Source organism: Anabrus simplex, chromosome 1, assembly GCF_040414725.1.
Source record: "Anabrus simplex isolate iqAnaSimp1 chromosome 1, ASM4041472v1, whole genome shotgun sequence".
NCBI lineage: Eukaryota > Metazoa > Arthropoda > Insecta > Orthoptera > Tettigoniidae > Anabrus > Anabrus simplex.
In genome coordinates this window covers 1,196,242,180-1,196,256,185 of record NC_090265.1, presented here as the reverse complement: position 1 = coordinate 1,196,256,185, position 14,006 = coordinate 1,196,242,180, and the positions used below count along the sequence as shown (strand labels likewise).

The 14,006-nt window shown below is 39.3% G+C and overlaps 1 protein-coding gene across 1 annotated transcript in view; it reads right to left on the bottom strand.

The window, feature by feature from the left end:
- Positions 1–14,006, bottom strand: part of nonC (serine/threonine-protein kinase Smg1) — a 794,437-nt gene that overhangs the window by 225,019 nt on the left and 555,412 nt on the right. The gene's annotated exons all lie outside the window — the stretch shown is intronic.

Below are 14,006 nucleotides of genomic sequence, written 5' to 3'. Positions count from 1 at the left end.
TTCCGTTATAAAATTCAGTAGTACTAGGGAGCTTCTTGTTATCTTCGCTGACTTGAACGCTTGGGTGTAGAGTGCTTAGCAGATGCACATTCTTGTTCACTTTTCCTTGATATGCTGTGAGAGTAGTGTGATCTTCCTTCTCAAGTACGACAGTCTCATACAGATACATACGTTGTGCTTTGATTGACACCGGGATTTCCTTCCTCACTCGAATGATTGTTCCAACAATACTAGTTTTCTTCTCTTTCAGTCTCTCAGCCAACTTTACCGATGTAAAGAAGTTATCAGTGGTCACGTTATGTCCTTTCATGAGGTATGTGTCTATTTCATGACAACATTTTCAGGCAGTGACTCATTGGCGGGTCGCATTTCGTCTTTTTCAAGATAAGAAAATCCATTGCACACGTACTTAGAATCAACGTCTACCAGTAGCCAGAATTTAATGCCAATTTATCTGGCTTGTTGGCCATGTACTGCGTGAACCTGAACCGAGCTTTGCTGGGGAAGAGTTGTTCATCAGCCGTGACATTTGCTCCTGGTTAATAGCACGCATAACAATTCTAAATAAATCTATTCCAAATAGCTGACGCCAAAGCAAATTTATCTGTCTGCAAACGAGTGGATCTAGTTTTACGGAGATCAAAGCTCAAATACCTTAGAATTTCTTTGAACCTGTTTCTTGCCATAGTGTTAGTGAAAACAGGGGGACCCATAAAGAAGACCACATATGATCTACAGTTAGACTAGTAAGTTTATAAGCTCCACAGGCATATAACAAAGCAACAAAAGCATCTAATTCTTCCAAAGAAATAGACCAATTATTATTCATTGTCTGTCTACGAGCTTCGGTCTCTGTGCACATCTTTATATGCTTCAACATGGATGCGTCAATGAATAAACGCCATGCACTAACCTTGCTATTAGTCTCTACGTTACGCTTAGCGTGAAAAGTAGGTCCTGCTGCCTCTTTCAGTACATTCTGAGCAGCCATCCTTCCAGGGGGATTCCCACTACTGTCGATAACAGTCCAAATAGTTGTTCCATCCTTACCACATAACTGATTCCCTGGTGCTAAAGAAGAAGACTTTACCAGTTCAGGACCTCTCCCACCTCGTTCCCTTCCTCTTCGAACAGGTTGCCTGCTGCTAAGAGATCGTCCTCTGCTGCAAGATTGATCACGGCTGGTTGAAGGAGTAACTGCATCTATCATAGGTGCAAAGTCCACTGTGTGCACATTTTCATCAGCCGAATCACCATGACTATCCGACATATTATCACACTGTTGAGGTATAAAATCTTCATCTTCACTCATTGCGTCTATATCTGACAATGTCTCTTCGTCACCTGATTAATCTTCTCCTAGCTTTTCAAGTTCTGCTAATAACTGAACAGGAGTAAGCTTTTGCCACCGAGCCATTATTATGCATTATACGACACAAGGGACTGGCACTAACTCGTCCACTCGCAACCACTGCTAGAGGCATACTATTTAGTTACATCATACGCCCCTATAGCGCCACTTGTAAATATATCACAGGAAGCAAGCAGTGAGCAGAATAGAGCTCTCCGTATCAAGGAAGTGAAGCGGTCGAAATGACCGCTTATGGCCTTCCTATGTATAAGGGACAATATCGGTGTTCCCTTATCATCTATGGATGTAATTTTTGGCGTGAATGTACATAACCCTAAAAGATTAAAGATCACAAAAGAACAACCTCGTGCGCAAAAAAATTGCGAGCGTGTGGAAATACCTTGAAATTTGCTAACGGTCAAAATGACCGCTCTGGCCGCTCTAGTGTTAAATATATACCATTTGAACCCACTTATCCATTTCATTCACAATAATCAACATTATTTTGACACAATTTTTAACTTTATTGTTGAGTAATAGAGACCAGTAGCCCACAGAATATTTCAACTACTAGTTGTATGCAAATGTGGTGAAAGTGTTATCAATAGCATATCATCTGAAGTCACCTTATGAAGAAAAAAGAAAAAACAAGATGATGATATGGAACTATTTAAAAAAGTTGCTTTGGATGAAACAAAATTCAAGCGCAGCAGCAAGTCATGAAATATGTCTGAATAGAGTGTATACTTCCCTAGACCTTCAGTGTAAAAAATAATATTGGTTAGTCATGCCATTAAAATGTAGTACAGCAAGTTACAGATTGCAATAAATATTTAAGCACAAAGTATTATCAATTTCTCATTTACTAACAAGTACAGTTTCTCAGTACACATTTCACCACCACCACCACCACCACCACCACTACTCCAGCTAGCCAGGTGTAGTTAAATAGAGCCTCTTCCTATTTATCCTGTCCAACAGCTGTTGGTCCATTATACCAGATGTATGCATATGTCTTTTCCAGTTTCACTAACAGATGGCACCGCAAACAGTGCACAGTGTATGAATTTGACACACACGTCAGTTTGCTCGTCTGGCATCAACCTACCAACACACACAAGTTGAGTCCGCCAAATACTAGCGTCTGTGTTGTATCGTTCAGTGATGTCGATGTTTGTGCCTGGAAAAAGAATATTTGCAGCAAGCATTGCTTTTCTTACTTAATCAAAAGAAAATGGCTGTGGAATGTCATCGTTTGCTGGTAGAAACATATGGTGAACATGCTTCATCGATTAGAACATGTGAGACATGGTTTCGACAATTTAAACGTGGTGATTTCAATGTGAAAGACAATGCGCGCTCTGGATGATGACTAAACTCAAATTCAACAGCAATTCGCACAAGCATTAAATGTGTCACAAGAAAATCAACAGGCGTTTACGAGCAATGGGGAAGATCAGTAAACTTGGTAAATGGGTCCCACACAATTTGAATGAACGGCAAATGGAAAATCGCTGTCACTTTTGAAATGCTGCTTCAACGGCACAATAGAAAATCATTTCTGTACCAAATTGTGACGGGTAACAAAAAATGGATTTATTTCAAAAACCCGAAGCGAAGAAAATTGTGGCTGTCACCTGGCGCAGCCGGTCCTTCAACACCAACACCAAATTGCTTCGGCAAGAAGACCATGCTTTGTGTCTGCGGGACCAGAGTGGTATTATGTATTATGAATTCTTCAAGCCCGGCGAAACCGTTAATGCACAATGCTATCGCTAACAAACAATTAATTTAAATCACGCATTAATCAAAAGACGACCGGAATGGGCCAGAAGACATGGCAAAGTGATTTTGTTACACGACAATGCATCGTCTCACACAGCAAAACCAGTGAAAGACACTTTGAAATCGCTTGGATGGGATATCCTTCCACACCCACCGTACACCTCAACCTGGCGCCATCTGACTATCACCTCTTCGCACAGCACCACTTCAGCAATTTTGAGGAAGTTGGAAAATGGCTTGACGAATGGTTTGCTGCAGAAGACAAGCAGTTTTTATGGCATGGTATTCATAATTTACCTGAAAGATGAGTGAAGTGTGTAGAAGCCAATGGCCAATAATTTGAATAAACAAAAAATGAATTTCCCTAGAAAATTACGTGTTTTCTTTAGCACAAAAACTTACGCATACACCTGGTATATTAGTTTCCCTTTGCAATATAATTTTTAACAATACACAGTGTAAGGAACTAGAGGCATGTACTGTTGGCAAACGATACTGTCTTTATTTCTGCGTGACACTGGGATTGTTGAACAACTTTGCAACATTTTCGTATCACTAGTCTCTTGTACGAAATCGCCCAGAACAAACTGAGCTAGGACTAGTACTCGACCAACAGCCTTATACAACAACATTGTATGGTTTATACGTATTATTATGACATTCTCATACTTGGTCTTCCTTTTTCTTATCTTACAGTTGATCTCAACAGGGCCCCATTTTAAATAATTTTTAATTCATTTTGACTACACACGTATGTGGACTTCAATGTTGTAAATAGTTTTATCGCTGATGGAGGCCCTTAGAGTACCAAAACCGATTATGGAATAAAATATTGTGCTGATAGGACTGTTTGTGATTAATAATAATAATAATAATAATAATAATAATAATAATAATAATAATAATAATAATAATAAATACTACCATCAGCAATGTTTAATATGGTTTTGATATTTTATAATGATTATAATTCAACCTCCCTACTTCTGAAAACACCACTCTAACTGATTAGTCTCCTAATGTCATTCCACGCCATCTCACCACTGACAGCCCGGAACATACCACTTGGTCAAGCAGCTCATCTCCTTTCTCCCAAGTCCTCCCAGCCCAAAACTATGCAACATTTTCGTATCGCTACTTTCTTGTATGAAATCGCCCATAACAAATCGAGCTGCTATTCTATGGATTTTTTTCAGATCTTGAATCAAGTAAACCTGGCGAGGGTCCCATAGACTGGAACAATACTCTAGTCGGGGTCTTACCAGAGACTTATATGCCCTCTCTTATATCTTTACTACAACCCCTAAATGCCCTCATAAACTTGTGGACAGATCTGTATCCTTTATTTACTATCACGTTTGCATGATTACCCCAATGAAGATCTTTCCATATATTAATGCTAGGTACTTACAGTGGTCCCCAGAAGGAACTTTCACTCCATCAATACAGTGAATAAAACTGACCGGACTTTTCCTGTTAGTGAAACTTATAAACCTGCCTCTCAACGCCACTTATCATCATACCATTGGTTGCACTGTCAAGGTCATTTTGCAACTACTCACAAACTTATAACTTATTTATTATTCTAAACAGTACAAAATCATCTACAAAAAGCCTTATCTCCGATTTCAGTTGTTTGCTCGTATCATTTACATATATGTGTAAGAAAACATAATGGTCCAATAATAATGTCTTGAAGAATTTGCCTCTTAATGATTACAGGATCAGGTAATGATTCACCTATGCTAATTCTCTGAGTTCTATTTTCTAGAAACATAGCCACTCATTCAGTCACTCTTTTGTGTAGTCCAATTGCACTAATTTTTGTCAGTAGCCTCCCATGATCTACCCTATCAAATGCCTTAGATACGTCAATCGTGATACAGTCCATTTGACCTTCTGAATCTAAGGTGCACGGCACACAGAGAAGATGTGGCTCAGACGAGAAGTGGCAATGTGGCGCGGAACATGGCGAGGATGTGGCGTGAGCAAAGCATACAGAAGAGTCGAAAACCCAAGCGACACTTCATAAATGTCTTCTACAAACAACTCGCAAATATTCGAAGACAGGGAAAGTGTAGGGGGTGCACCCTTTGTGGTTGAAGAAGGAAGGAAGAATGAAATATTTGATGTTTAATTTCCTTTCGATGGTTTTCCATGCTCTATCCTGTATACTTCTATTACAATAATCTGAGCGACTGAAGTCATATAATGTTGGCTATTTTTCGATCTCCTCACAAAACTGAATATTAAGTTCCAAATCGTCACGCATTTTTGCAGTCTTTCATTGTTTGCATTCCACCTTTCACTGAAGTCATATGCCACATGTCGCTTTCTAGGACGACTTGAGACTAGAAAGGGGACGATGTGGCACTGGCTTCATAGTGGAGTGCCCGCAACCCATCGCAGCTGTGTGCGTTGGCAAATCTGTTTACAGAGAAGGGACTTGAAAAAGAGCCAAGTCACTGCCCAATATCTGAACCACGTCTTCCCTGTGTGCACTGTACCAAAGATATCTGCAATATCTCGCTGGAATCCTGCAAGCTGAGCTTCTGTGGAATAACCTTTCCTAAACCGAAAATGCCTTCTATCGAACCAATTATTAATTTTGCAAACATATCTAATATAATAAGAAATAGGGCTTTCCCAAAGCTCACATGCAACAAGTATCAAACTGACCGGTCAGTAATTTTTGCCTTTATGTTAATCACCCTCTCCTTTACACACAGGGGCTACTATAGCAACTCCCCATTCATTTGCTATAGTTCCTTCATGCAAACAGTAATCAAATGAGTACTTCAGATATGGTACTATATCCCTACACATTGTCTTTAGTACATTCCCAGAAATCTTATCATTTTCAGCTGCTTTTCTAGTTTTCAAATTTTGAAATTGTTGCAAATGTCTTTGTTATCATAAGTAAGTTTCAATACTTAATCTGTATTAGTAACCTCCTCCATCTGGACATTATCCTTGTAACGAACAATCTTTACATATGTCTGAATGAATACTTCTGCCTTCTGCGGATCTTCACATACACACTCCCCTTGTTCATTAATGATTCCTGGAATGTTTCTAGGAACCTGTTCCTGCCTTGAAGTACCTTTTCAAACCCTTCCATCTTCCACTAAAATGTGTATGAAAGCCAATTATGCTTGCCATCACGTTATCCTTAGCTGACTTCTTCGCTACATTCAACTTCCTAATAAGTTTCTTCAATTTCTCATTACTTCCATAACTATTTCTAACTATTTCTTTCCAACCTGCACCTCCTTAGTCTCTTTACTTATGTTATAGTGGGTCTTTACCATTCCTTACCACCTGAAAGGATACGTAACTGTTTCACATTCCTCAGAAAGTGCTTTAAACCCATCCCAAAATCCATTTACATTTTTATTTACTGTTTCCCACTGATCATAATTGCTTTTTTAAAAACTACCTAATGACTATCTTGTCTGCCATGTGGTACTGCCTAATAGTCCTACTTTTATGATCTTCCTTTTTTATCACAGTTATTTTTAACAAAGACAAAAATATCTTTGTGATCACTAATAACATCTATTATTTCAGTCACTCAATTAAGCTCATCTGGTTTTTCCAGCACCATATCCTAAATATTCTTCCCTAGTTGGTTGGTTCTGATTCAGATGTCCTTCCCAGTTTATAGTAACTTATTTGTAATTTGTTGGTGTTGTTTGCATTAGCTTCCCAATTGACATTTGGTAAAGTGATATCACCCACTACATTCAAATTCCTTTCCGTACCATTTCCCAATCTATTAAATTACTTAATTCTATTCCTGTCTTTACAATACATCTGCAGCTCAACACTAACATTTTTATGTCATCCCTACTTGACTTCCAGATCTCTGTACCCTTATCACTTGCTGAGAACCATAATCATATCACTGTGCTGACAACTGGTACTTGAGGTGGAGGGGGAGAATGAGGAGGAGGAGGAGCAGCAACGTACACTCATACAATACATGGAAGAGGAATGATTTAGATTTACAATGCATTAGATTGGAAAAAAGACAAGAAAAGTATAGTTATAATGGGATTACATTTTGAATTAGCTACTTACCCAAAGGAAAAACTTCACAACATCTTAAAAATGACTATTACAGGGTTACCAGCCAGAAAGTCAAACTAATATCCCTGATCTTCCCTGACCAAAATATTGTATTTCCTCACAGACATTTGGCATTTGCACAATTTTTAACAGCCTCCTCCACCCCCACTAGCTGTCCAACACACACCTGTACACAATATTTATTAATGAAAAAGGAAATACAACATTTCGAACAGAAAGGTACATACAATTTAATAATGATCTGCCACGTAATAAATACATTGTCTGGCCAGGGTATCATGCTACGGTAATGTCAGTACAGTACAGTCAGCGTCTCAAAGCCGAGTGTTGGGTGGCGGGAAATAACCTGACTGCTGTAAAAGGCCAACGGCTTCGGGTGCTTGAGCCTTTAGGGAGAGATAAGGTGCCTCAGTGGAGGAAATGCCACTGGAATCCATAATGACAGAGGGCAGCAGCTTTCTTATTAGTGCACGTTGGCACCAGCCAAGGTATGTAAGAGGCCTCAAAACTGTGCTAGGAAGGCAACGGGAAACCACCTTGTATTTAACCCCCAGGAAAATTGTTAGCATGACTGGAAAAACTGGAAACTGGAAAGCCCTTCAGTGGGCAGGGGGTGCTAAGAATCTCTGGGCCAGTTATGAGAAGGATAGCAAAGTCGAATATTCATAGTGGAAAGATTCATAACACCATCAGAGAGATGGAGAGATTCAAGATTGACATTTTTGGCATTAACGAAATGCGCTGGCCTCATTCAGGAAAGAGTGTAGTCAGTGGTTACCAGGTATACTATTCCGGTAATGACAATCCTTGCCATCTTAATGGTGTGGGTTTCACTGTACATCGAGACATCAGTAAGTCAGCAAAAACATTTGTACCAGAATCAGATAGAGTATGTTTATTACAGCTTAATGCACAACCAATTTTGGTCAATACCATCCAAGTATATGTTCCAACATGTGATGCACGAGACGTTGACGTCGGAAGATTTTTACACGAAAACTGAAGCAGCCCTGTCATACACCAAATCATCTGAGATAAACATTGTGATGGGCGATTTCAATGCTAACATCGGCCAGGTTGATGTAGTCTGTGACTACAGATTAGGAGCAAGCAATCACCAAGGTGATCGACTGGTCCAGGTGTGCCAGGAGGAGGGTCTTATTATAGCAAACACATATTTCCAGCTAACTTCACGTCGCCTCTATACGTGGATCTCAAATTCTGTATTAGGAGCCAGATTTGTTACATCACAATTAACAAGTGGTTCAGAAATTCTATCAAATGTGTAAAATCATACCCTAGTGCCGATATCAACTCAGACCATAGCCGTTTGCTTCTAAAAATCTCAGGCTGAAGAAATGCCATTTGAAGGGGAGTTTTGGATGGACTGAGATTCAGAAACTTCCAGATCAAGCACTGAAGGATTAAGTTCAGCCAGCCCTACATATAAAACTTGTGGAAGTTCAAAACAGCAGCGTGAATGTAAATGATGTTGAAGGCACTTGTAATCACATCAAATGTGCAATAATGATGCAAGTCACGTAAAATTAAGGGATGCTGGAAGAAGGAAAAACAAGCTGTGGATGACAGAAGAAATTCTGAAGCTGATGGACCACAGAAGGTTTTTTAAGAACAAAGATCCTGTAAAGTACAAAAGCTTGCAGGAGTTAATAGACAAAAAGTAAGGAATGCAAAAGGACAATAACTCTTAGAGGAATGCAATGAAATAGAATTACTGAATTCAAAACATTATTTTTTCAAATGAACAAGAAAGTGAAACAAGTAACCGGTGCATACAACAAGAAGGGTAGTGGAGTCCTCCTTTCGTCGCCATAAGACCTATCTGTGTCGGTGCGACATAAACCCACTAGCAAAAAAACATAGTCAGATTTCCTCGCCTATCCACGCTGGCCAATGAATAGCGCGGTGAGATAAATAAATGAATGCACCGGTTAGCTGTGTTCGACACCTGTATTTCTTTCTGTGGAAAAAAATCATTGCAGATTCATTTGCTTTTATGATGCTATGTGACAGCACTAAAAAAAAATCTGAATCTATCCACCCAAATTCTGTGATTCTACAGCCAGGCATTCAGGAGATACCATCTACCCTCCCACGTGAGTGAAAAGATAAGGTGTTGAAATATTTAGGTACACCTGGAGAAGCCTCTCGGCGAAACAAAAGCTAAGGTGACAGTATTGCGGTATCAGGTTAGTGTGGTGGAAGTTTAAGGCATGGTGTGAACTGAAGTTTTGTGTTCATAAAGTTTCTCAGCAAGCCGAACACTTGATAGTGGTATTACTCGTAATGTTTAACACAGTCAGGAGAAAAATATAATTTACAGTGCGTATCGCTTTTTAAAAAAAAAACCTTCAAATACAGAAGTACATGAGAACACACATTTTTCTCAAAGCCTGGAGCTGAGGTCTCAAGCTAGCAGTGTGAGGGCAGAAAGAATGCTTGAAGAAGAAATAATCCTGCATTTAGATCACCAGGGAAACAGTGCACATTTCAGAAACGTGCAAGAACTTAGGATGATTTTTAAAAGGTGCTTTTATTCCAAACAATATTTGACTTGTACAATAAAGGAGAATTCCCAACAGCTAAGAAATTGGTTGTGTATAATGAAGCTAAAAATTAGCTAAGGAGCTTTGTATCTTCCATGTACTCATTACTGAAATCATTTGGTTTCAAATATAAGCAGTGATGATTATGATGATGCCTGTTGTTTAAAGGGGCCTAAGATCTAGGTACAAAATGAGCAGAAATGTAACAACAATTCAAGAGTTCAAAATTACCCAGTGACCAGAATAAAAAAACGCAATGATGAAGAATGAATGGATGTATAGGAATTTAAAACAATCAGTGGATTCGACCCAGAAACTATCCTGACCACGGGACTGCTTCTAAAGCACAAACCTGAATCTAGGATGCTTGTTGTCTAAGAGCATCCAAAATCCAGGTGAACAGCCCCTCATACTGGTACTGTTGGGAGATCAGAAGAATGCACATGCCCGGTGAGGCACGGGGCGAAGGGCTTTTCACCAGCTGAGCCAGTGACGCAATGGTTACTATAGCAACTCTGCTACTATTCCGGCGACTTTATTGTATCTTCTACTGGCAGCTCTTTGCTCTTGTCAGTTGTAATCCAGCAAAGTGCAAAGTGTGAGTCAATGTTTTCGTGTAGCAGATAAGAGCCGATCTGTCTGGGCAGAACAGGCAGTTCGTGCTTGCAGGCCACATTCCTCATTCTTGTATTCTTCTTATCTCTACACAGTACTTATCGCTAGTAAAGTAGAACCATGGTATTTGTCATATTGCGGTACTAATGAAAAGTAGCGCAGACTCACCGTGTTCCACACATTATGGTACTACTCACAAGTATTGTACTTCCCACAGGTAACGCAGACCTATGGTGTTTCTCACATAATGGTGCCATTCATAGGCAACATAAACCCATTGTGTTCCTCACCTAGATGTATTAGCCACAGGCGCCGGTATTCGCGTGGTGTTCCTCATATAGTGGATACTAATCACAGGCAACACAGACCCATGGTGTCGCTGATATAGTGATACTAATCACAGGCAACGCCCAGACTCGTGGTTTACCTCACAATGATACCAATCACGGGTGCTGGAATACCCATACAGACTCCCCTTCTGTTGCTACTAATCACAAACCTATTGTGTACCTAACATAGTAGCACTACTCGTAAGTAAAGGCAACCCATAGTGTTCCCTGCGTGATGGTACTAATCACAAATAGTTTCATGGTTCTAAAACAATCATCCCTTGGTCGCCCCTTTTAGGCACCTCTTACGACAGGCAGAAGGTACCATGGATGTATTCTTTGTCTGCGTTCAAATATAAGCAAACCCATGACAGTAGGAAAGAAGCGACATTGTTGCTGCCAGACTAGTGCATACTCCACAGACCTCTGGTGATGACAGAACTTTTTTCTATCTGAATGAAACCATGATTAATCAGAGCCACTCCAGGAAGGACATATGGCAAGATTCATCTGGAAGAAGGGCCTATGAGTATCCATAGAAAAAGGAGGCAGGCTGATCATTCATGTAGGGTCGGCAAAAACAGACTTCATAAGTGACAGTAAGTTGGTTTTTCATTCCCATCCTCACAGCAAGGATTTGGATTATCATTCGTTAAATAAATGCCGACTCATTTAAAGAGTGGTTTGTTCATCACTTTCTGAAGTACTTGGAAGAAGGATCAAGCATAATAATGGATAACGCTAGCTACCACTCTAAAGTAATAGACAAACTGCCCGCCCAACACAAGCTCTCGTAAAATGGATATATATTGGTGGCCGCAGGAACGGAACATTTCATACTATCCAACAGATGCAAAGGCGGAGTTACTAGCCCATGTCATGCCATATAAAACAACTGAAAATCGGACAGTATGAATTAGATCAGTAATAGCACACGAGGGCGAAACGCTGGCAACCAAGAATGAGCTAGCTGGAAAATTTATAATGTCCAATAACGGACCATTTATATTGGTATTATTCCCTATGGGAATTAACATCTATATGAATTAGATCAGATCGCATTGGAATTTGGCCACCAAGTTATTCGCTTACCCCCATATCATTGTAAATATAATCAGATTGAGATGATATGGGCTTAACAGAAGGGTGGAGTAGCCGAGTTAATATATTTCAACTTGTGGGTGTGGAATGACTTGCACACGTAGCTCTTCATAGAGTTACAGTCAAGGACTGGGAGAGCCATGAGGCACACGTTGAAGACTACAGGAAGATTATTTTCACACAGAACTAGCAAGGGACAACACAACTCAGGAAATTGTAATAAATTTTAGGGACAGAGATTCAGACTCTGACATGAGTGATTATGTCCGGCTCCATGGCTAAATGGTTAGCGTGCTGGCCTTTGGTCACAGGGGTCCCGGGTTCGATTCCCGGCAGGGTCGGGAATTTTAAACATCATTGGTTAATTTCGCTGACACGGGGGCTTGGTGCATGTGTCGTCTTCATCATCATTTCATCCCCATCACAACGCGCAGGTCACCCACAGGTGTCAAATCAGAAGACCTGCACCTGGCGAGCCAAACATGTCCTCGGACACTCCCGGCACTAAAAGCCATACGCCATTTCCATTTCATGAGTGATTATGAAGATGAAAGAGGGGAGGAGGAAGTAGTCCTCGCAGTTACAACGTACGGGGGTTTCGATTTTTCTGTCAATATGGTACCGTTTTCCTTATTCTTTCAGTAAATGTAGTGTACTTCTAATATTACTAATAGTGCTAATATGGGTCGACCTTACAAACGAGATTTAAAGTAATAAACTTCATGGTTGGGTTCCGTATTGAGTTAAGACTTAACTTAAAAATGAGTACAAAATTTTATTGTTCCACCTTCTCAATACTTAAAATTATTTAACGTTTATCAAAACATTACGATATAATAACAACAGGTACTAGTTTCAGTCCGTTTTTTGTACCATCATCAGCCTAGCCAAAATTACAAGCAAAAGACAATCTAAAAATGAAGTGATGTGGATGAACAAGGGGATGGGATGGTGATGGAATGACATACAAAAGTAAAAACCTTATACATGTGTTACAATAAATATGACCAGAATATGTTAAAATTAACAGATGAATAAAAGCATTGTGATGTCGTATAAAATCACTTGATGACAAAGTCTTAGGTTGACGGTTAAACTTGTGTTGCACACTTAAATTTGAGTGAAATCTTATGTAAGTTCTTATGTTTCTGGTAGGTTCTAAAAGCGAATTCCACAATAGGCGCAGAGGGAATTGTCCAATATGACCAGTATAGACTTGACGAATTGAGAAAGCCTTTGTATATTCTCTATTAGATCTCTCGAGTTAATTCCAATTTTGTTCTTCAGGTTCATTGGGTTCCGACTGAATTGAGACTACCTTTAAAAAACAGCAATCGCTCATGCTACATAGAACGAGCCCAGCTTTCTCAATTCGTCAAGTCTATACTGGTCATATTGGACAATTCCCTCTGCGCCTATTGTGGAATTCGCTTTTAGAACCTATCAGAAACATAAGAACTTACATAAGATTTCACTCAAATTTAAGTGTGCAACACAAGTTTAACCGTCAACCTAAGACTTTGTCATCAAGTGATTTTATACGACATCACAATGCTTTTATTCATCTGTTAATTTTAACATATTCTGGTCATACTTATTGTAACACATGTATAAGGTTTTTACTTTTTTATGTCATTCCATCACCATCCCATCCCCTTGTTCATCCACATCACTTCATTTTTAGATTATGTCTTTTGCTTGTAATTTTCGCTAGGCTGATGATGGTCCAAAAAAACGGACCGAAACTAGTACCCGTTATTATTATATTGTAATGTTTTGATAAATGTTAAATGATTTTAACTATTGAGAAGGTGGAACAATAAAATTTTGTACTCATTTACAAACGAGAACTGACTCCACTAAATTATTTTATGTACAGTATTTATTTGACCTTATAAAGATGCCACAGGAAATCTTACTCAGAATGTCATGTGGTATACATTACATCAAACAATAGCACAGCCTTGCATAGGTTGAGTCTTGTGTTCACAAATAACTTCTATATGATGTCTTCCAGAAGATATTGCAGTATACTTGCCTCATATCATAATTGAATGGGTGAAAACCATAACGGTATAAGTAACATTTTGGTCATTCAGAGAAAAAGACATTTAAACATCTTCAACACTCATATAAAGCATGGTATTTGTAGTTACACCACCCATC